This window comes from Pinus tabuliformis, chromosome 7 (genome assembly GCF_031772625.1).
Source record: "Pinus tabuliformis cultivar Carrire ecotype Pingquan chromosome 7, CPIR1, whole genome shotgun sequence".
Taxonomy (NCBI): Eukaryota; Viridiplantae; Streptophyta; class Pinopsida; order Pinales; family Pinaceae; genus Pinus; species Pinus tabuliformis.
Window position 1 is genome coordinate 1,782,744,651 of NC_142293.1, and position 24,151 is coordinate 1,782,768,801.

Below are 24,151 nucleotides of genomic sequence, written 5' to 3' on the forward strand. Positions count from 1 at the left end.
ATTAAAGAGAAATTACCAAGGACTTATGTACGGCAGTAAATCTTCCCGAATGCTGTGTTCAGTGCATTGCGATCGATAGGGCGGCAGAATCGGCTTCCTATGGATAAAGGATATAAGCCTATTGTGGTCTCCCAATATATACTCGATGGTACGGGGAGCACAAGTCCGTGCTAGCACTTGTTGTATCAAGGAGGAGGAATCACCCAACCTTCGATGAAAATGATAGTTACTAGTTTTTACGACGCCGGAACTCGTCTCTAGCCTAGACCTCTAGATGTTTTGCATTAGGTTCCAAAGCGTTGTTAAGTTCATTGAAATTTATTTTAGAGTTGAACTTGTTTAAATTTTACCTTTCAATGGTTCATCACGTGATGATGACTTGAAATTCCTAAAATGCAATCTACAATGATAAACAATTGTTGTTTATTTTGAGCAATGAAAATCCTAGCTACTAGGGAAAGAAGATTACAATTTCTTTCAAACAAAGAGCAAAGAGAACACACTAGTGCATTTTCCTAAATCATATTTCACACACAAACTAAATGAAAATGCAAATGCATGTATTTGTTTTTCGTTCCCCTTAATGTGAAAAATGCCAAAAAGGAAAACTAAGTGTAGCAAAGATCTGAAATATTTTACTCAAAGCGACATTTTCAACAATTTCTTTTTCAAAATAGAAAGGAAGACTAAATGACACTTTTCAATTTTGAATAGAAAATGCTTTCGAAACTTCAAATATCAACAAATCAAATCAAATACATGACAAAAATTTCAATCGACTATCCAGGGAAGGAAGAATCAACGACACTTCTCTTTTTTGACACAAAACGATAGTTACGACACTTTTTGTACCAAAACGATAGATCGATTTAAGCAACTTTTTGACAAAGGATTGTAAATGATGGAAAAATACATAAAAACATTTACTAATCCTAATCAATGGAGGCTGATCTATGTGATGCAAGGAGGCTTCAGTAATGAGGCACTGTTCATAAGCAGCAAAAAACAACTAAACAAAACTGAAAACAAGGACAAAACCCCCAAATTTCTAGAATGGAAATAGGTTCAGTCAACCATCGCACCTGGGCTTCACAGAAACAGGGGTGCATCGCACTTCATAGAATCGGGAGGTGCGATGCATACTGGTTGACAGTGACAGATAGTGCGATGGGCCAGGGAGCGCAACTGAAAATGGTTTTGGCTCAAATTTGCAGCTGATTTCAGTGAGTTAAGCTGAGCTATGATGGACAGTAAAGAGAAAAGTACAGAGGAATGATCTTGAGAGGTTACTGAGCTACCAAAAGGGCATCTAGAATGCTTGTAAGTCAAATGTTTAATTCATAAACTAAACCGGAGATTGACTGAAGCAACATTCATCTACTATGCAATTGCAAAGAAAGAGCAGTTTGAAGGCTACCTGGCTGAATTCAGGCTCCATCTATAGTTTATGTCAGGCCAGGGTAACTCCACATTGAACAAAGGAAAACTGAGATATTATTTCATAAGAGAACAATTGTTTATATACACAAAGTGGACGAAACAGTTCATCTTCTTGATGTCTGTTCATGTTCCAGTTTACCCAACCGCCTTCAGATTAGGTGTGAACATTCCCCCCTTTAATCTGAAGGGATGTTGGTGAGTCCAAGCATCGTTCTGAATCTTTCAAGCTTTTCTCTCCCAAGCGCTTTGGTGAAGATGTCTGCAATTTTCTCATTTGTGGAACAATGACAGAGATGGATTGTTTTGGCCTCAACATGATGTCGGATCAGATGATATTTAGTATTGATGTGCTTAGTACGATCATGAAACTTTGGGTTCTTGGCAACTTTATTGCAGAGGTGTTATCAATCATGAGTGGAGTTGATTGTACTTGTTTTACCTGCAAATCTTCAAGAATTTTCCTGAGCCACACAATTTCTTCGTTGCTTTAGCTGCTGCCACGTATTTTTCTTCTGTTGTGGAATCTGCTGGTACTGATTGTTTGCGTGATCTCCAGGAGACAGCTCCTGATCCAAGACTCATAGCATATCCTGAAGTAGATACCCCAGTTTCTTTGTCTCCATCGAAGTCTGAATCAGAGTATCCAATCAAGTTGAAGTCGTCCACCTGTGTATACTTGATTCCAAGGTCTTGAGTTCCCTTCAAGTACCTTAGAACTCTTTTTGCAGCAGACCAATGTCCCTCACAAGGCTTTTGCATAAACCTGGAGAGGATTCCAACAGCAAATGAAATGTCTGGTCTGGTAGTAGTGAGGTAGATGAGACTTCCTATAAGCTGTCTATACTTTGTTGCATCCTCAAATTCCTTTCCTTCAATAGATGTGAGCTTCAAGTTTTGTTCCATTGGAGTAGAAAGAGGATTGCACTCTGTCATGCCAAATCTGTTTAACAAATCTCCAATGTATTTCTTTTGAGAAAGAAATATGGATTTTGGATGTTGGGTTACTTCAATGCCAAGATAGTAATGAACATAGCCCAAATCAGTCATTTCAAAACATTTTCCTAATTCTTTCTTTATGGATGCAATATAGCTTTCATTGTTCCCTGTCATTAAAAGATCATCTACATATACCACAAGATATACAACTGTTTTGCCAACTTTCTTGACAAATAAAGTTGCATCATCAAGATCAAAATGTTTGAAGTTGAGTTTCAGAAGATGCTCAGTTAGTTTTTCATACCAGGCTCGTGGTGCTTGTTTGAGGCCATACAAGGACTTCACAAGTTTGCATACTTTGTGTTCATGTCCTTTCACAGCAAATCCTTCAGGCTGGGACATAAAAACATTCTCTTTTAGATCTCCATTCAAGAATGCAGTTTTTACATCCATTTGATGGACTTTCCAACCGTTCTGAGCAGCTAGTGCAAAGAGTGTCTGGATGGTTGCCCATTTTGCTGTGGGGGCAAAAGTTTCCTCATAATCGACCCCTTCCTTCTGTGCAAAACCTTTTGCCACAAGCCTAGCTTTGTGCTTGTCAAGTGAGCCATCAGCTTTGTACTTGTTCTTGTAGACCCACTTGCAGCCAATTGGTTTGGTTCCAAATGGAGGATCAACCAGCTTCCAAGTGCCATTCTTTATGAGGGCATCATACTCCTTCTGCATCGCTTCTTTCCATTCATCATGAGAAGCAGCTTCTTTGAAGGAAGTTGGTTCAAAATCTGTAGACAAGTTCAATTCACAATCATAAGTAACATCCATATCAACAGGTGAATTAGAGTTATCTACATCACCTCCATCTTGTCGGTTTGTATTTCTGGTTCCTGTTTTTCCAATTTCATCAGGATGAACACTTTCAAGTGTCTTTGTCAGCCACTTTGGGGGACCTTTCTGAGATGGTCCAGGCTGCTCTGTTGATTGAGTTGGGTCTGAATCAAGATTGAGTCTCCCAATTCTATCAATTACATCACTTAAAGCATCATCCGTTGTTGGAGTGTCATGCAGGGGAGATTTTTCTTCAGAAGAAGATTCCACATGTTGATCTAGTATAGGAATCCCCCCTTCAAGATGTGGAATCTGATTATCAAACTCTTGAAATGATTTCGGTTGTGTGAATCTATCCAAGCGATCAAGTTGCCGCTCAACAACACTGTCAGATTTGGATGATTCAAGAAAAATGACATCTCTAGATAGAACAAACTTTTTATTTACTTCATCATAGAGGCGGTATGCTTTAGATGTGTTTGAATACCCCAGGAAGATACACTTACGACTTCTAGCACAAGTTTGTTTCTATGTACCTTTGGTATTAAAGCATAACAGGTGGAACCAAAGATCCTGAGATGTTTTACCGAAGGAACATGTCCATACCACAATTCATAAGGAGTCTTGTTTCTTATAGCACTAGATGGACATCTATTCTTTATATATGCAGCACATAGAACAGCATCAGCCCAAAACATTGTCTTTACATTTTTGAAGAAAAGCATGGATCGTACCATATTCAAGATTGTTCTATTCATTCTTTCTGCTACACCATTCTGTTGAGGATTATAAGGCACAGTTGTTTGATGTTTAATCCCATGTTGGCGAAGATAGTGTTCAAATTCATTTGATGTATATTCTTTTCCATTATCAGTGCGAATAGACCCAATATGAGATTGTGCATCATTTTCAATCCATTTATGAAAATTCTTGAATGTTTGAAAAGCATCAGATTTGTTCTTCAATAAATAAACCCAACACATTCTGGTGTAATCATCAATAAATGTCATGATATATTTATTTCCATTTGCAGAAGGAACAGGCATTGGACCACATAAATCTGAATGAATGAGTTCAAGCTTCCTATGTGCTCTTGAATGTGAATCATGAAAAGACTGTTTGCTATGCTTTCCTAGAATGCATGCATCACATTGCTTATGTTTTCTAGGAATGGTAGGCAAACCAGCAACACCATTTTTCTTCAACAAGCGGAGACTATCATAGTTTAAATGTCCAAATCTAGCATGCCATAATAAACTTGATGGAAGTGTACCTTCTTCATGATGAGAAATATATGAGAAATGTTGTGCATGAGCAGAGGTTCCTTGCAGTTTAAGAAGTCTTTCTTCTTCTATACCCCTCATGACAAGTGAGTGGTCAGATGCCTTTCTTACCTCAAGCTTTCCATCAAACATGTGAATGGAGTGACCTTGCTGTCGGATGTGGACCAGGGACAACAAGTTTCTCTTGAGCTGTGGGAGATATAGAACATGATCCAGAAGAAAGTCTGGAAGACCAGGCAGTTTAAGCCTCTTTGGGCCAAGCCCTGATGGCTTGATTTTGACTGATATGCAAAGTATACTGCTCCATCAACATTGTCAGTGAAATCTTCAAAAAAATCTTTCCTATGAGTCATATGACAGGTTGCTCCTGAATCAAGCAACCAATCATTTTTCGAAGAAGTAAGTGAAGCATTAAACAAATCTTCATTTACTCCAATGTTACATTGTGCCTCAATATAGTGAGCGGATTCAGGTGCTTTACCTTTGTCTGTGTCATCAGTTTTACCTTTCTGCTGATTTCTTCTCTGCTCAATTTTGTCCCATGGTAGCTTGCATGTAGAAGCATCATGTGATCCATTTCGTTTGCAGCGAATGCAATGCAGATATGCCTTTTCTGCTTGAAAATGTCTGCCCCCCTGCCTCTGAAGTATCTTCCTCTTCCTCTTCGTCCACCTCTTCCTCTTGTAGAATCTTGAGCAGGATGCTTTTCTTTATGAGCAAGGCAAACAGTCTCTTCAGAAGATTCAGGGACTGTTTTCTTTCCAAAGTCTTTCTCTCTTTCAGCAAACTTTTTCACAAGAGAGTCAAAGGTTATATCTTTAAGATTTCCATTTGCTTGTAATGACTCAAGATAATTGGAGTAGGTAGGATAGAGTGCTTTGAGAAAGGCAATAAGAGAGATATCCAGCTCAACCTTAGTGGATTTAATATCATGCATTATGGACTTTATTTTAGATGCAAGAGTAAGAGGATCATTATTTTTCAGTTCAAGAGTGAAGAGTTTAATCATGAGTTGAACAACTTCAAGTGCAGAATGTGTATCATAGAGTTCTTTCAGCTTTTGTAAAGCTTCAAAGGTAGTGGAATAGGATGAAATATGACGACTTACTTCTTCATTTACAGATGGTGCGATCAATGCATAGGTTTTGCTGTTCTTGTTTTCCCAAATGACAAGTTCTTTATCTGATGTAGGCTGCACAGGTCTTTGTCTTCTTCTCCGACACACACTTCTTTCCACAGCTCATTGTAGATGAGGGTGTGTTTTACCATCCGAGACCATTCTGAATAGTTCTCCTTGCCAGTGACAACTATTCCTACCATAGAAATGATTGAATGCATTCTGTAAAAAAAATATCTCTGCTAAAAAAAACTTCTGTTGATAAAAGACTTCTGTTGAAAAAAAAATTCTTATGCTACAGCCTTATGCACTTTATTTTCTTCTAACGTTTGCATTAGCATTTCTTATATCACTGCAATATTGAATGTATTCACTTCAAAACGCATAAAGGATATATTACTTCAATATATATCAAGCAATACTACAAAACATTCTGGCAACACAACAATGCTTTGAATCATATAAACTGCGTATATCAAACTACTCAACCACTATACAAAAAAACGCATCTCCACCCTATACAAAAAATGCCATACGAAGTTAAAAAATCAACTGCATAATACTAAAGTCCTAGCAGTCTTCGTAATACCCAGTGTTGCTGGCGACTATTGAGGCTCTTGCGTTCTGCGAGTCTTTGATTGTCATTGCAGATAAAAAGATTATTCCACAATTCTTGCATCTAGAAAGTGCAAGTATCCATCATTGACCATATTAAAAACTCTCGAACTCTACATAAAAAGATCTTTTCCATTCTCCATTCAAGTATCAATCATTGACAATAAAACAAATAGCTGCATTTTCTAGTTCAAAACCCTATCAAGAAACACAAGAGCCGAACCACTTGTAACACCCCCTCTGAACTGGACAAAAAAGGGTAAAACCCCCGGAAAAACCCACCGAACTGAAAGCGGAAAGGCCGAGAGTGGACTTGCCTCAGAGAACACAAGGCAGAATTGCAAACATTCACCGTCGGGATAGCAAACAATCGCCGGACCTTCAACGGGTGCATCACTCAAGCTGTCATATTTTGCAATACCAAAAGAAAGGTTGACAGAGAAGATGCGTAGTAACAATTTCACTGTGTCCTCTATGCATGGAGATATGCCACAAAAAAAAAAATGTGATGCAATTATGGCTGAATTTCGTGCTGGCACAACTCGTGTCTTAATTACAACAAACGTTCAAGCTCATGCATGTATCGGTGGTAAGAGTATTGGTGAGGATATCAGAAAACTGGAATATGGGGTGCTGAGTGTTGTCAACCAGGCAAGAAATCAGAGAAAACGCACAATAATTTCATGATGATAGGGTCACAATCGAAGCACCGAGCTACAACATAAGGTACCTTCTATGCTCTTTCACAACGCCAGCGACAGAGAGTAACTTCGAATGACACTGAGTAGAGCCAGCGATTAACTTCGAATGACATTGAGCACAGCCAGAGATTAACTTCAAATGATACTGTGCAGAGCCAGGTATACTTCTCAGGCTGTCGAGAATTGAGCGGTAATCGAGAGGCGGTAAAACGGATGCGCAGAGACCTACTGACACGCATGACAGAGGTAGAAACGCTCAGGTATTTCAGGGCAGAGAATGAAACGCATGACAAAGGCAGCACTCAGGTATTTCAGGGCAGAGAATGAAACGCATGACAGAGGCAGCGCTCAGGTATTTCAGGGCAGAGAATGAAACGCATGACAGAGGCAGCGCTTAGGACTGAGCAGCTCTCAGGACAGCAGGAGTTACGACTATTTCTGGGACCTGTGCTCTGATACCATGTCAGGCCAGGGTAACTCCACATTGAACAAAGGAAAACTGAGATATTATTTCATAAGAGAACAATTGTTTATATACACAAAGTGGACGGAACAGTTCATCTTCTTGATGACTATTCACGTTCCAGTTTACCCAATCGCCTTCGGATTAGGTGTGAACAGTTTATAAAACAAACAATAACAACAAACAAACATCTATTCGATCCCCAGCGGAGTCGCCATTTTGTTTTCGGGGAAAACTAGTGTCTTTTTGATCGACTAGCCCTCTAGGTTTGGCAGCTACCCTAGAAACAACAGTTTAAAGCAATTCGTGATTTCTTATATGTATAATAGATAAGAGAAAGACAAAGGAACCAACCTGGATCTTCCGCTTAACTCCTTGCTTGATCTCTATCTCCCTTGACAGAGCTTGCAACTCCTCTCTGTACTTATCCCGCTTGGAGAGTACCTGTAGAAACACAGTAACAAAGAACCGTCAAAGCATCTTGATCTATTATATCATAATCATTACAGAATCAGAAATATAATGAACATACAATGGCATTCACAAATAATAACATTCACAATTGCACAGTTATATGGGAGAAAACTCGAAGAACTTTATTATATAGAAGGGAGAATTACAACCCAATTGTTTGATCCAGCATCATCCTCCCAACATGAAGCCCTCTTCACCTCATGAAATAGCAAGATCACACCAACAATACAATTCTCTTTCTCAAATACAAACTATCAACACTTGCAATTCACAAAATTCCAGCCTCTAGATCTCCCAGATGAGGGATCCATTTATAGATGTGTGCAATGGTGTGAGTCATATCTAGGTTTTTAATTAGTGTCATTCCATTTCTTTCATTTGGTTCCACTTGGAGATTTCTTGGATCTCTTACTCATCCCTGGGCGAATTTAGAGAGGCAAGTGTCATAGGAGAAGTTTCTAGAAGATTCCATGAGCATCCACTTAGAAAACTATCTCGGACATTTGTCCATCCTCGCTCATCGCACCCTACAGAAGGCCTCATCAGTATGCATCGCACCTGGCTAGTGTAGAAGTCAGTATGCATCGCACCTTGACAGTTGAGCAGTCCGTATGGTCCAGTTTAGGCCAATTTGGATGGTTTTTTAGGTGGAACTTTTGGGGAATGATGTAATCAGATGACCATGATCTTTTAGGGTATGAAACAACACTTTATCGACATATAAGATTGGGGTTGAAGTGCCCAAATATGTCTATAACACCTATCTTCCAACTAGTATAACCTATGACCCCTATAACCCTTAAACCCAAATTCCCAATGACTCTAATTACAAAATACCTTAACTTCTAAAAACCTTAACCCATAACCATTTTATTCCCACACTTCTAAAATATCTAACCTTTAACCCTTAATCATTATAATATCTTATCCATATATAACATACCTAATTAACTCTTATTTCCCTTAATCCCTAATAGGAAGCCAAACTAGAACCTAAAAAGCTAAACTGGATACTAAACACAATGGAAATGAAAACCATGATGATGGCGATGATGACAAGAATGATGTCCCTGAGTCTTAAAACCCTCTCATACCATCAATGCATTCGCCTAATCTAACCATATCAAATTCCAATGCATACACAAACAATTTGAAGAAATTTCAACATTGGCCCCATTCACTGCTCACTGAGTTGCATCGGTGGATAACATTGGGGATGGGCATGTTGGAATATTTTCTATGACATTTCAAGAGAGTTTTGACAAAGATTCCATAGATGGGAATGGGGAATGATGACAATGAGACTGCAAGATGAATGTTGATGCAACCGTTGATGATCTCAAAGATTATTCTGGGATCTCAAGCATCCTTAAGTATTAAAACCCTCTCATACTTTCAATGCATGCACTTAGTATAACCATGCCAAATTTAGACACATACAAGAACAATTTGAAGAAATTTCAATGTTGGCCCCATTCGCTGCTCACTGAACGACGTCAGTGGATGACATTAGTGATGGGCATATTAGAAGACTTTCCATGCCATTTCAAGAGAGTTTCGACAAAGATTCGAGAAATGGGAGTGATGAATGATGATAATGAGACTACATGAGGAATGTTGATGCAAACATTAACAATCTCAAAGATTATGCCGGGATGTCAGGAATTCTTGAGTCTTGAAACCCTCGCATACTGTCAAGGAATGTGTTTAGTCTAACCATGTCAAATTTCGATGCATACAAGAAGAGTTGAAGAAATTTCAACATTGGCCCCATTCACTGCTCACTGAGCGACATCAGTTGATGACATTGGTGATGGGCGTGTTGGAAGACGTTCCATGACATTTCAAGAGAGTTTCGACAAAGATTCCATATATGGGAATGAGGAATGATGACATGTAGATTGCATGATGAATGTTGATGCAAATGTTGACGATCTCAAAGATTATGTGGGGATGTTAGGAATCCTTGAGACTTGAAACCCTCACATACCATCAAGGCATGTGCCTAGTATAATAATGTCAAATTTTGACGCATATATACAATAATAGTTTGAAGAAATTTCAAGGTTGGCTTCATTCACTGCTGACCATGTAGCGTCGGTGGATGAAATTGGTCATGGGAGTGTTAGAAGACATTCCATGACATTTCAACAAAGTTTCGACAATGATTCCATAGATGGAAATGGGGAATCATGACATTGAGACTCCATTATGAATGTTGATGAAAACTTGGAAAATCTCTAAGATTATGCGAGGACATCACACATCCTTGAGTCTTGAAACCCTCACATACCGTTAAGGCATGTGTCTACTCTAACCATGTCAAATTTCGATCCATACAAGAACAATTTGAAGAAATTTCAACATTAGCCCCATTCACTGCTGACCGTTCGACATCGAAGGATGGCAATGGTGATGGGCATGTTAGAAGTCGTTCCATGAAATTTCAAGAGTTTTGACAAAGATTCCATAGATGGGAATGACGAATGATGACAATGAGACTGCATGATGAACACTAATGCAAACATTGATGATCTCAAACATTATGCGGGAAGGATCCTTGAGTCTCGAAACGCTCTCATATAATCAAGGCACTTGTCTTGTCTAACCATGTCAAATTTAGACACATACAAGAATAGTTTGAAAAAATTTCAACATTAGCCCCATTCACTACTCATCATGCTGCATCGATGGATGACATTAGTGATGGGAGTGTTGGAATATGTTCCATGGCATTTTAGGAGAGTTCCTATAAAGCCCTAAATCCTTTAACTCCTAAGCTTACAATGACCTTTAAATCCTTAAGCCCTAATCCCTAAAGTACCCTTAATCCCTCAACCTAAGTCAATCACTAATCTCTTAATGCAAAATCCCTAAATCCCCTAACCCCAAAGCCATTGACCCTAACAAATTTAAGCCCTAGTCCCTAATACCTAATCCCTTAATCCATAAACCCGTACGCCCTAAGCACTTAAACATTAATCCCTTAACCCATAAACCCTAAGCCATTAACCATTAAACTACCTAACTTGTAAGCACCAAATCCCTTAGCTCTTGACCCTTAATCCCTTAAACCCTAACCCCTAATCCTTAACCCTTAATCTCAATATTCCAAATCCCTAAATCCTAAATCCTCAAAACCCCTATCCACTTAACCCACTAAAACTTAATTAATTAAATGTTTAGGCACATTCGATGCTATTTCTGGTGCTAAAAAGGGAGTTAAACCCGACACTAAATTTGGCACTAAATTCGACGGTATTTCTGATGCTAAAAATGGAGCTAAATCTGACGCTAAATCTGGCACTAAATCTGACGTTATTTCTAGTGGTATTAGTGCGTAAATGTTTTGGCTGACACAAAAAATGCCAAAAATGGTTCCATCCCGATAAATATCACCGATTTTTTCAAAACATTGCAGAAAAATACACTCAAACAACCCTTGGAAGCAAAAAAGGGAGCTAATCATAGGGATTTGTTTTAGTGATCCCAGCATGCAAGGTTTTGATCGGGGTCAAAAGACCTTTAAAGAAAATAAATTAGCTTTTTGATTTATTCCAATGCCCTACCATACGCAAGAAATTAACCTTTATTTGACTTTGGCACGAACTCCTAGAACTCAAAGCGTCACGATCATCTAGAATAGTGGCAACAGAGGATCTTAGTTCTAATAGCCATGATGGTGTGGGATCCTTTTTTTCTTGATTTGTTGGCATTTTTATTTGATGACGTAATGGTTGACTCTAGCTCTTCCAATACAAAATAGAGGCATATTCAACCCACAACACTAGTACACCAGTGCTCAAAAGTAATAAATATGACATACCAATGTCTACAACTTCATAATGCATAGAATGTCACTGACTCAATGCACAAAGATGCACATGCACTGCTAAACACTTGCAAGCATATCCATCATTTCACGATATTCATGGCTCATCGTAGCATGGTATAGTTAACGAAGAATGTGTATACTATTCAACACATCATGTATGCCAATTAAACCAATGCCCAATTTGTATTATTCATAGATTTCAAACCCATTCAAGACCTTCAAAATTGTATGCAACGCATAACAGAGGAGCAAGGAGAAATATACCATGTCATACATAATCAATTGTTGTATTTACATTGGACCGACCTCTCCATTCATGTCACATAACACTTGCATCACATACCATGCAACCTTCAATTCAATGCTGAGAAAGGTAATGGGTCTCTGTGTGGACAAACCGACAACACATGCAGAAAGAAGGGTCCTGGAAAGGTAATATGTGCTGGACTAAGCATTGAGAGATGACATGAAATGTATTTTAAAACTGTACATGGCAAGGATATAAGAAATCATCAGAGAATGACAATATGACAACTTTTAATTGGGTGTGGATGGTTAATGCTGGCAAGTTTTGAGTGCCTAAGATATAACTAAATTTATGTGCTGTAATTTCTAAATTATTGGCACAACAAGGTAACAAAGACCACAAAACTAGTGGTAAGGCAAGGCCAAAAAAATAGTGGATCAAAATGGAGTAGTGCTAGAATTCACTTGCTCTGATACTATGTTAAACAACACAAACAAATGAATAGGAAAATTAAGATAGAACATTGAATACTTTATTATTCACAATATATATATATATATATATCTATATATATTATAATACATCCTTATGGCCATTGGTTTCATATTCCAAGGTCTCTTGGACTCCAATGACTGTTCACATTCCACCACATGAACCCTTAGTGGAATAGGTGTCCAAAATTAGTGAGCCATAACCACACGTTTCTTGTCAACCTTCAATATAGTTTATTATCTACTTTTATTTATATACCTTTGACGTGCCTTAGGGTTTTCAATTGAAAACCATTGTAGTGGGCTTGCAAACGTATCACAGGTAGCCTCATTAGACGGGTCTCGATTCTAACTTGGCAATGACTTGTCCCCCTACCATGGGGGACAAAGAACCTCTTGATTATGAGCAAGATGAAACTAATTATTGGGCTATATGGTCTTAGTTGTTTTTTCACAGTCACGAGCTACCTGGGGGGAGGGAAAAATATGGTTTAGGGAGGCTTGGCCTGCTCTTTCCAAGGTTCAATAAACCTTGAACTCAGATATTCATACACCTAGTGAGATAAAACCCTTTCCATATGCAATCTCCTTGACGGATGGGGATACCCTCGGTGAAGTAGGAATTTTTGATGCTGAAAGTGTTCAAGGGCTCCTCATGACTCCATGGAGCTCTAGGGTCTCTGATCATTCTTTGATTCAAATTCAACCTTATGAACCCTAAGATTTAAGTTTTGGGACACAATTTTAGGGGTTCAACTTCAGCGAGGGCCTCCTATTTCTTGGGGTTTCCCCATATTCCTTCCTCCCCCACATTTCCTCGCCCTTTCCTTCATTTAGAAGTTTATTAAGAGACCTAGTTGGATCAATTGATGAAGGGAGGTCAATTTATGGGGGATCTGAAGAAAGGATACTCGATAAGGAACCTCTAACTGTGCTTGGCGCTGATCAAAACTGAAGGAATAAGAGCGAGGCACAAGGAAAAAGGAAAAAATGTGGAGATGTCACTAGCCATAGGAGAGGACGTGGCCATACAATAGGTGAAGGTTTTAAGTTGAAAATCATTGGCTGGTCAGATTTGAGGGAGGAAATTCGACATGCCTTTTCTCACCTCTTGGGCTAAAAATGAGATGCATCCAATGATAAAAAATTCTCTGACAGTAAAAGTTTTAGCCAAAGGATGGTTTCATCTTATTTTCCAGGTAGAAGAGGATGCAAAATTGGTCATGAGTAGGGTTCGGAAGATCGATTATCTGCATGTAGTATTCAAACCATAGCTACCCCTTTTCGACACCAAGCGCGAACGAATGGACATTATGCCTCTCTAGGTTAGGATGTTGGGCTTCCCTATGCACCTTTGGCATGAAATTATATTTCGTGACATTGACAACTTATCAGGGACTTAGTTGGAGCATGACCCCTCATATCTTGTTTTCGAGGATATGTTTATGGTGTGGATCCTTATCAGTGTTGATCTTCCGGATGAGCTAGCTGCGATGATCAATATAAGACTTGAGATTGATTCATTGGAATTGGACTATGAAGGGGTACCTTACTGTTGTAAGCAGTTCCATAAACATGGACACATTGTAAAATATTATATGCTTCCCCTTCATAAAAAGGGGAATAGAACTACTGTTTGGGCTCCGGACTGTGGCAATGATCAATGGGTTCACTCTTAGATGTTGACGGTTACATATTCTAGCTTAGAACCTCAATATCATGCAGAGGTTGATCATGTCACTCTCTGGGTGGAAGTGATCTCAAGGATGGATTCCATCTCTGGTTAAAAAGGATTCAATCTGTGAAGGTACCTCATTGGATCCCCTACCTTATTTTTCTCATTCGATTTTAAATGATGTTTATACTTATCCTCCTTTTATTCAATCTCTAGTCTCTTTGGTATCTGAGGGTTATGATATAGTCCCTTCTTATTGTCTATCTTGGAATCCTTCTTCCCTTCCTTTTTCGACTATTTATCCCCGTCCTAATTCACAAGGCATTTTATCCTCACTGTCATCCTCTTCCATTCTTTTCTACCCTAATAGTCATAAAGCTAAATCTATCCTATATAATCTTTTCTCCTGGTTGGTGGTTCCTCGGAAGGAAGGTATTTCTTGAGGATTGGGTCAAATTTCCCTTTCTCTCACTGAAGACAGGAGTCGTGATAGAAAATATTTTATTTCTAAAGCCTATAGAAATCCCATGAAGACCTTGCTGTCAGTAAATGATTGTCTATTAGAGGGGCCGTTAGAGAAATCCAAAACCCTATGGGGATCACTAAATGAATTTTTTTTCCTTCAATTGTTAAGTTTTAGCATGGAGGAGGCTCGTTGAACTTAGTGAATGAGATATTATTTGTCTTCATGAGACCCTTGACAACAATATTCATATATAAAATCACCTTGAATCCTTCTTGGTGGGTTGGAATTTCTGGGCCTTATATGCTCTTAGTCATTATGGGGGGCTAGTCATGGGTTGGAGACCCAAACAAATTCATGTTACAATTATCTGAAGTATGGAGTCCATTGTGGGAGTTGAGGCCTCCTCCCTAGATCTATGCCTAGATATTACTATGATAAACATCTATGGGCCATTCCAAAGTCACAAATATTTTTTGGAAAATATTCTCAACAAATCTCTCCTCAGATCCAATCCTATTATAATTGGTGGCGATATGAAATTATGTCTTAGACCCTTAGAATCGTGGGGCCCTTGGTCTAGGCCAGATCCCCTACCGTATTTCTTTAGGATTAGGCTGGCTCATAGTATGCTGGTGGATGTGGAGCTAGTAAAATTAATTCCTACTTAGAGGAATCATCAATCAAGGGAAGATTGAATTGCAAAGAGAACTGATAGATTCCTCCTTTCTGAAGGTCCGGTGGAATCCATCCCCATGATCAAGCAATAAACTGGAATGGGTGGTATATCAGACTACTCCCCTATTTTTATGGATATAAAAGCCCCCCCCAAAGAAGCTGATCAACCTTTTCAAGATGAACTCTGCATGATTAAAGGATGACAGATTCATAAACCTTGTAAAGTCTAGATGGATTTCTTATAACCCCCACTCGAGTATATCAATATTTTCCCAATTTGAACCAAACCTAAAGTTAATCAAACAAAAGGAAAAGGAATGGGTGAAAAGGAAGAAAATGTTGGAAGTCCAGGATCTGGAGGAGATAGCAAGGCAAACCCAAATAATTTCAAATTCATAAGGGAAAGGGTTCACCTAAGAATTCAGTGAGATAATTTGCAAAAATATTGAAAAAATGAAGATCAATTTTCTTATAGACCAAGAGGAGGAATAGTTCCCAAAAATAAGGGCCATTTTGTTAAAAATAAGATATAAAAGTACCAAATTTTTTCTGGCCTTTACTAAAGGCTGGAAAATGGTAAACACCATTTGGAGTTTACTTGATGATGAGGGCAATGAGATATCATCCTTTGATGGGATGGCCAATCTGGATAAGCGAGACTTTGGATATCTCTTTAGAGCACCTCCAGAAACATCAATTGTTGAAGTAATGCGAACTACCCAACACTTCCCTAGAATGGTTGACGAAGAGGAAAGAATGGATATTATGGAGGAGGTATTTGTGGATCCACTAGTACACAATGGATAATTAGTTACTAAAAAAATTACTAAAATTTGCATATAAATGACCATTTTTCAGTCGGTGACCAATAATGGCTAATTTACAGTATCTTATAACGTGACCAACTTTTAGTCGTTTTTAGCTTAGTTATTAATTGGTTGTCTCAATTTTATAGTCTAGTAGTATATTTAGTCATAAATTTGGTCATAATTTTAGTAATTTATTGTCACAATTAATGACCAAATACAAAACAAAATACACTACTATATGATCGCCCGAGAAAACCAATTAATGAGCAAAGAAATATGACCAAAATGTTGGTCGCGTTATACAGTACTGTAAATTAGCTACTAATAGTGATATATATACAAATTTTAGCCATTGTTTGAAACCAATTAATGACCAAAGAAATATGACTAAATTTCTGTCATGCTATAAGATACTATAAATTACCTACTACGAGTCATATATATGCAAAATTTAGTCGTCATTTGTAATCACAAATTTATCATTTACAATAATTTATTTGGTAGTTTCATACTCATTATATAAACAACTAATTTAGTAGTTTATATTCATTTCATTTACTTTCATTAATAAACATTATAAATGACTAATTTAGTTGTTGTATATTTATTTTATTTGTGTTCATCATTAATCAATATAAACTACTAATTTAGTAGTTTTAGATTGATTCTATGTGTTTATTATTAATCAACATAAATTAATTAGTATGGTTTTGTGACTAAATTAAAAAAATGTCATACAATATGCATGTTCATCTAATATGAAAACACAAAGTTACATATGCTTATTACAATACTAAAAAATATCAAGTAGAACTACAAATAATTTCAACCATAACTGATATTATATGAAATGTCAAATATTACAATATGAGTTTCCAACTTAATATTGGTTAGACTACAATTTACACATGAAATATGGTTTCATCACTTCAAAAAATTATCGTTGTGTTGCCAAGGCATTGGAGGTGATTTCACCAACTCTGAAGACTTGACCATTAGTCTGTATGTCTGTGTCTCATGCAAGATGTTGGCTTTCAGAGTATCAATAGTCCAATTCTCTATTGGGTCAAAAATGCCTTCCAATCCACTAAGAGCCTGAATAACATCTGTTTAATAATCATTCAAATTCCACAACTTCCCATCATGTCACTGATGAGTCCACCAAAATGGATTTTGTTTCAACACCTGAGATTGTTTGAAGTCTGTTCGTACCCTCCAACATTTGTCATAAGCCAATGTGTGTCTATATTTTGAAATAGAGTATTAATGTGAGTGTTAACATAGAAAAATCGTACACACATTTGTATAATCTAGTTGACGCCCAAAGTTGTCCAACAGAATGTATAGGTGAATATTTTTCAGTTGAAGACATCATGAAATAAAAAAATAAAAAATTCTCCAAATGTATATAGTACAAAATTCATCTGTGCGGCCTACGCAAAGGTAGAAATTAGCAACCGCACGACTTTTACTTCGATAGTCGTGTGGTCAAGCAAAAGTCTAAATCAACAATTTGGAACCTCTTCAAACACTCAAAATATGGGATTCCCTGACATGTTCCAGTCAAGGATAGTCGATTTCAAGCCTTCCCAGAGATATGAAGCCCCCAAGGGATCCTCTTGTCCTACTCATAAGTCATTTTCTCATTAATGGACCAAGAGAGGGAAGATGGATTCAAAATTCTATATAAATAGGAGATTGGAAGACCAAAATCAAGGCAATGTTATGTTGACAAAATTTCTCCCAAGCAATCATGCATTCTATTGTTGAATAAGAAGTAGAGCATTGTTATGCTAGCCAAATGTTTCTCAACAGTCCAACATTATAGTGTGAATAGGATTTCACCATTGAGAGAACCCTGCTACTTCTTTGAGAGAGAGGAGAAGAATGCAAAGAGAGTGAGGAAAGGAACCTCCTTTTTGAGGATTTTGAGCACCATTGCTCAAATAATTCTCTCCAAGTGTTTAACATTCATCTATTGTATTCATCTTCTACTTTCAATAGTAAATAAAGGGAGCTATTTCCCATTACTTTATTGACTTGTTTGCTTCATCAAGTATTATTTATTTATTTGTTTCTTAGTTTTTAGTTTTTGTCTATGTATGCATTGTCTTAACCATTTACAAAGCATTGTTTACTCATGCTTGTCCACTAACAACAATCAACTATTTGTGTTTTCTTTGTAGGGAACAACCAACTGCTAAAAAGGTGTCTTTTGGTACCCCATATCAACAAATAAACCACCACAATGAGGAATACCTCTGTCCCATGAATCCTATAATATCCAAGCAAAAGAAGTAAGTGTTGTAAACATAGTAGGTTCAATAATTATAAAGAGAATCCAGTAGAAATCATACCTCAAGATCCTCAAGAGTTAATCGTTTATTTTGAGCCTGTGCTTCCTGCCTCTTTAAATCATATTCAACCCAAACATGTTGAGATTTTATGGATTCACTCTCCTAGGGATTCCATAGACCATATTTCTATCTCAACACACAACTTTGAACTTGCACTTTTAAACAACTTCAACTAGAGACAAATTGCCTACACTTGTATGTATTGATACAAATTTGGAATAAGTTGATCTTCCTCATGGCTCATACCACTACGAAAGTATGTAACACCATCATCCATCTATAGAATATAATGTAGGTCACTTTTTGGGATTAAAATATGGCCCATATATAGCATTCCAATCCCTCCAATTTCCTTGGATGTATAGAAGATAACAAGAGGAAACCTAATTTACAAAACATAAATTTTCAGAATAATATTCAAATCTAACCAGGAAATTTAAGTTTACTGAGTATTTTATTTATGCATATTAATGCATTTTTCCTATACAAAGACATAAGATACCTGCTTGGTATCTTGGAGTTCAAACCAATCTTTATACGTGTTTGAATTTTAATTTCACATTTGACAAGGAGATTAAGAATCTCCTATGTATGCACTATTGCTTTATGGAAATAGGCTATGAGTCCCACACCAATCAAAGAAGATAAACTAGTACGTAATAAACATCTAAAATAAGAAAATGTATTCAAATATACAATCTAAAATAGCTTAGAGAATCATGCAAGTAGAGGCATGAAAAACTAGTACAATTCAGTATGCAATAACCAGAATCACTTATGCCTAACATGATTCTCAAAAACCTTCATGTGTTCATCATCAACTCACAAGAAAGCAACAACAATGCGCTCTTTAGTTTGCTCATTTTGCAAATTCCAGACTCCATCCTTCGTATTGCTAAATGTTTCTTGAGACATTCTTATCTTTGGTAATATTCAAACTTCAAATCCACACCTACACATAAAAAAGCCATAGAAAATTTTATCTTTTAGCCTTTTGCATAAAACATATAACTTATCAATACATGGAAACAAATAAGTTAGCTCGACAAGGAGGACTTACATGTTGAAAAGAAAATTTGGGTTATCTTTGCTATAAACAGAGACAAAAATGTTCTCCCATTCTAATGTTGTGATACTATGAAGGAATCTACTCTTTATATTCTAGAAAACACTCTTGCCAAGATTATCTGCAAAATATTCAAGAGACCATACACTGTTGATTTTATATTTGAGTAATCTCAGGTTCCTCAAGATTTTATTGTAAGAAATAAAAAAAAAAAAACTAAAGGAAAAAAACACCACTTTAACATCACGTTTCATCAACCTCATGCGAGCATCTCTAGGCCAACACCTTCTTTTTTGTAACCAACCATGTTTTCATTGTTCGGATCTGTATTTTCAGTAAGGTAGCACTGGCTAATATCCCTTGCCTCTTCACATTGAGTGAATCTAAAAGGAATGTGCACCTTGTTAATATAACGATAATAAAATCTTATATGATGCCTCGTCTCCACTTTTATATCCCATTAAGTAATAAATTCATTTGGCATCTGCGAAGGACCAACTATTTCACTTTCTTGAGTCAAACCAAGGACCAAGAGATCTAAGACTAGACCATAATATTGCACAACAAAGGAGGAAAACTGAAGACCTCGAATCATCCCATATGAATTGGTATGGCTCATATATTTGTATGATAGAACAATGTTGTTTTTTGTAGTGACATAATCAACAATTTTGTGGTTGAGCACCAAACGCAGAAGCCTACAATAATTATTAATTTAGATTCTAGAAAAATAACTGAATCAAAATAAAGATTTTTAGTACTCACAAACTAACAACATAAAACAAAAAAATTACCTATTTAACATTGTCAGATTTATTTTTTCAAAGAACTTTTCAAATTTTTTTCTGAAGCATCACAACACATTGACCTTCACTGGTATTCATATATTTGGTAAATTATTGATTCCTTGACACCACTTATATACCAAAAGTGGAGGTGGCTCTAAATTTACAGGTTTGATCCAGTTTGGAAAGATATGGCATTTGTTACCTTCATACCAAATATATTGATCAAGGTATGCATCTGTAATTTTCTCAAGAGGTTCGATTACATACACAAGGATCTCAAAGCCTATACAAGTTCATAAACTCAATGCCCACCTACAATGTGAAACATAGCCAATTATTAGGAACCCAGGAAAAAAACATCTCAATGCCATTGATTTAGCACCTAGAAGTGATTAATTATACAACTTACTTCTTTGAAGGCATGTTGAGTAAGTAGATGACCTTTGATACGTGATAATCCTTTAGTGGATTGTCATATGCCTGCTCGATAAAACCCAACTGTTCCCTCTGTTGTTGATTTAATCGAATAACAACACTATAAGATTCTTTCTACCATTCGAGTGCTAGTATCAGGAGTTTGGTTTCATGTTTATATGACAATGGTGGAAAAGGAATTGGAGAAAATTTTCTCGATTCGAGCCAATGCACTGTAGTGGTATAGATGGCCATAGCTTCCTAAGGTGTTACATAGGGGCCATATTTCAAGTAATTATGTTTCCTTTCTTGTTAAGAAACCAACATAATTGATTAGTAATTTATAAACCTCTTTGATCTTGAAAATTGTAAACTACCCATTCAATATAGTGTAGGGGAAATAAAAGCACGCCTTCTCTGCTTTCAGCCAAAGATGTGTGAACCTTCCTAGATTTTTCTGACAAATTATCTTGTCCATAGTTGCACCATGCCTTATACATTCATGATTATAATGAGAAACATTAGTCCACCAGTCTACTTTTGATTTTACTTAATGAAGAATCATATTCTCAATTGGCACTGGTTGGACATGCACTTGGAGTACCAAATTAATTATCTTATTTATAAACGTGAGATATAACAAAGAACATAAATAAAGAAAAAATCAAAATTTTTATGCTTAATTGAAAGATCTATTACAACATGTACCTTCTAGGGGATGTTTTCCTTCCAACAACGCTAATATTCACTCAAATGTTTCAAAATTGTGCAAGCTTTGTTCTGCTTGATTCCCTCTATCACAATATGACCGAGTATGTCAGGTTGTCAGCAATTAGATAAGACAATCACTAAGAGACTTAGAAATTGCATAAAACGAGAACAAAACAGAGGGAAAAATAAGGATGTAGAAACTTCAAAGAAAACAACCAAATTAATCATTACAAAATGAGCTATGAAGAGGAGAAATAATATTCCCATCAAGGGCTACACATATATATAATATATTAAATCAAGCCTATTTACTATCAACATCGAAGTGATTTCAATCTAATTGATACAGTCAAAACAACAGAAACATCCCTTTCCTGCCAGTTATCACAAAAGGAAAAAATGAAAATCGCCTGGAATTGCATCAAGAACATCATGGATGATAACTTTTCTAAGCTCCAAATAAAAATGACTTTCAACCCTTCATTTCGTCACAATTTTTTCCACTCCCTTTGAGTGATGACCTTCAAATTGTCATGCAAGCAAGTTTCCAAGCCATATTTCTAGCAATGGTACTGTACCACGTAGGAAAAACAACCATAATCTCCACATTGGAGTCCAAAATCCACATTTATGTCCTTTCCCAACATGCCCAATGTTAAAGCGATAATAAATCAAATGCTTTAGATATTTACACATTCTTATTTGTCACATAAGCTGATACTTGTAACGATACACACCAGTCAACTTCCCTACATGTGAAAATGTATATTGTAACCCATCTGCCAACTGGAAAGCATCTACATTTCCTAGTCGAAATTGGATATTTGCATCAATCACTAGTTTTTTTAGTCACAAAATTTCACGACATAAATGAAAATCATTTCCAAAACATGAATTCTTACGCTTCTTCTTTGTGAGTGTCTTCACAAGATTCAGATTGAAATTGTAATTAAGATGAAAATAATTCAATTTCTTTCAGTGAATAAGAAGATTTAGCATATAGTGACCTTGTCTATAAACTTGAAGTCCAACCTCTGCCTAATCTAGCTTAGTTGTCTCGAAAAAATTGGTAGCTTGTAGGGAATGAAACAAGTGTTTCTTGTTTTCATCCTTTGGAGTCTTGTGATGAATTTCATTCAACACATAACATTTTAGGAGCTTCTGATAACTCACACGAACCTTCATTGGATATGTGGGAGGACTGCATGACTTGAAACATTCAAGGAATCAAATCCATGGCACATGCAAAACACAACTAAAGAACATGAATATGTGTCATGCATTAGAAAAATGCATACCAGTGTTCCTTGTACCAATTAGAAACAAGAGGAATATCTTTCGTTTGTCACATACAACTTGATCACATATTGAATGGGCATGGAGCAAACAATAATGAAATACTAGCAGTTGTTGTATCTGTGAAAAGTGGTGTATCGTGCAACAAAGGTTCCACACCTTCTAGAACAAAAAAATAATCATCATCATCCTTCTTGTAAGTGTTCCTCTCATGATGATTAGTCTTATGAAAAGAAATTGGATGAATCAGAGGATCAGAAAAAAATGCTGGTAAATCTAGATCTTTAGTTTTTATGTACATCACCATGGGACTGTGATATACACAAAGCTTAACTTTCGTAGGTTTGTTGTTGTTGAGATGAATAAAATCAGTTCTATACTTTTCCCAAAGTGGAGAGTGGATAATATGCTTATTAATATCATTGAATTAATTCTAGTCTTCATCACCCTTCTCCATATCTCGGTACAAGGGCTCAAAGTTTGGTACTCGTGTTGTTAAAATAGACATGTCAATAAAAGTATGAACTCGATTGAAACAATAAAAATTATGAAAAGAGAAAACAAAATAAATGATCAAAGATTGAAAAAACAATTTTCTGGGCATAAACTTCATAATACCTAGTATGCTCATGTTTAATGCTTTTGTTGTGTAAAATGACTCAATATCAAAGAGATAGAAATAGCTTTTATCACTCAAGTAAAAAAGTAGCTATCCTATGAGATGACGTAAAGTTGCCATGATGGGAAGTGATAACTTCCACCTTCTATAAATAGGCCCATTTATGCTCATTGATGATGATATTTCTGCTCATAAGCCTCTCATGCATGATGATGACACATACTAATGAGTTAGCTTTGAAGAAGGATATATGAAAATTTTGAAAAAAGAAAGGTTTGTTCTATACCTGTTAATGACAAATGATTAGTTGAAAGAAATGAAAGATTAATAATTAGTCAACAATAGTTAAGACTAGGAGACAAGACCTAAAAGTGTCCAATTCTCATTTCCAACAAGTTTTGATGAAACTGAGCCTAGAAATAAAGCACTGTGAACAGGTGTAATATTACCCTTGCTGCAGATTCTAGATCAAATTAGAGCATGATATTTTCATCCTATAACATGCATACAAATATGAAACAAAAATACTCTCCTTTGGATTCCCAACACCCTTTGTGACAACATCACACCAACATCATAACAATATTTGTTGTAGGCTATCTTTTCTCTTAAATATAAGATATCACAACCACTTTTTTGACAGGGCAAGTGCCTTCTAAATAATTCTTTTCTAAAGGACCTAATTGAAGATGAAGTGTACCTTAATCAATTGAGAGGTTGAAAATGTCCTTTATGGGTTGAAGCAAGCAACACGTGCATAATACTCATGGGTTGATGAGTACTTACTAAGTTAGGGTTTCACTGAGACTGTTGTAGATCATAATCTTTATGATTTATATGATAAAACT

General features: G+C 36.6%; 1 pseudogene; it reads right to left on the reverse strand.

Annotated features, from left to right (window-relative positions):
- LOC149255490 (pre-mRNA-processing-splicing factor 8A-like) overlaps nucleotides 1–23,474 on the reverse strand; it is a 76,152-nt pseudogene extending 52,678 nt beyond the window's left edge.
- Between the last annotated feature and the right edge of the window lie 677 nt (nucleotides 23,475–24,151).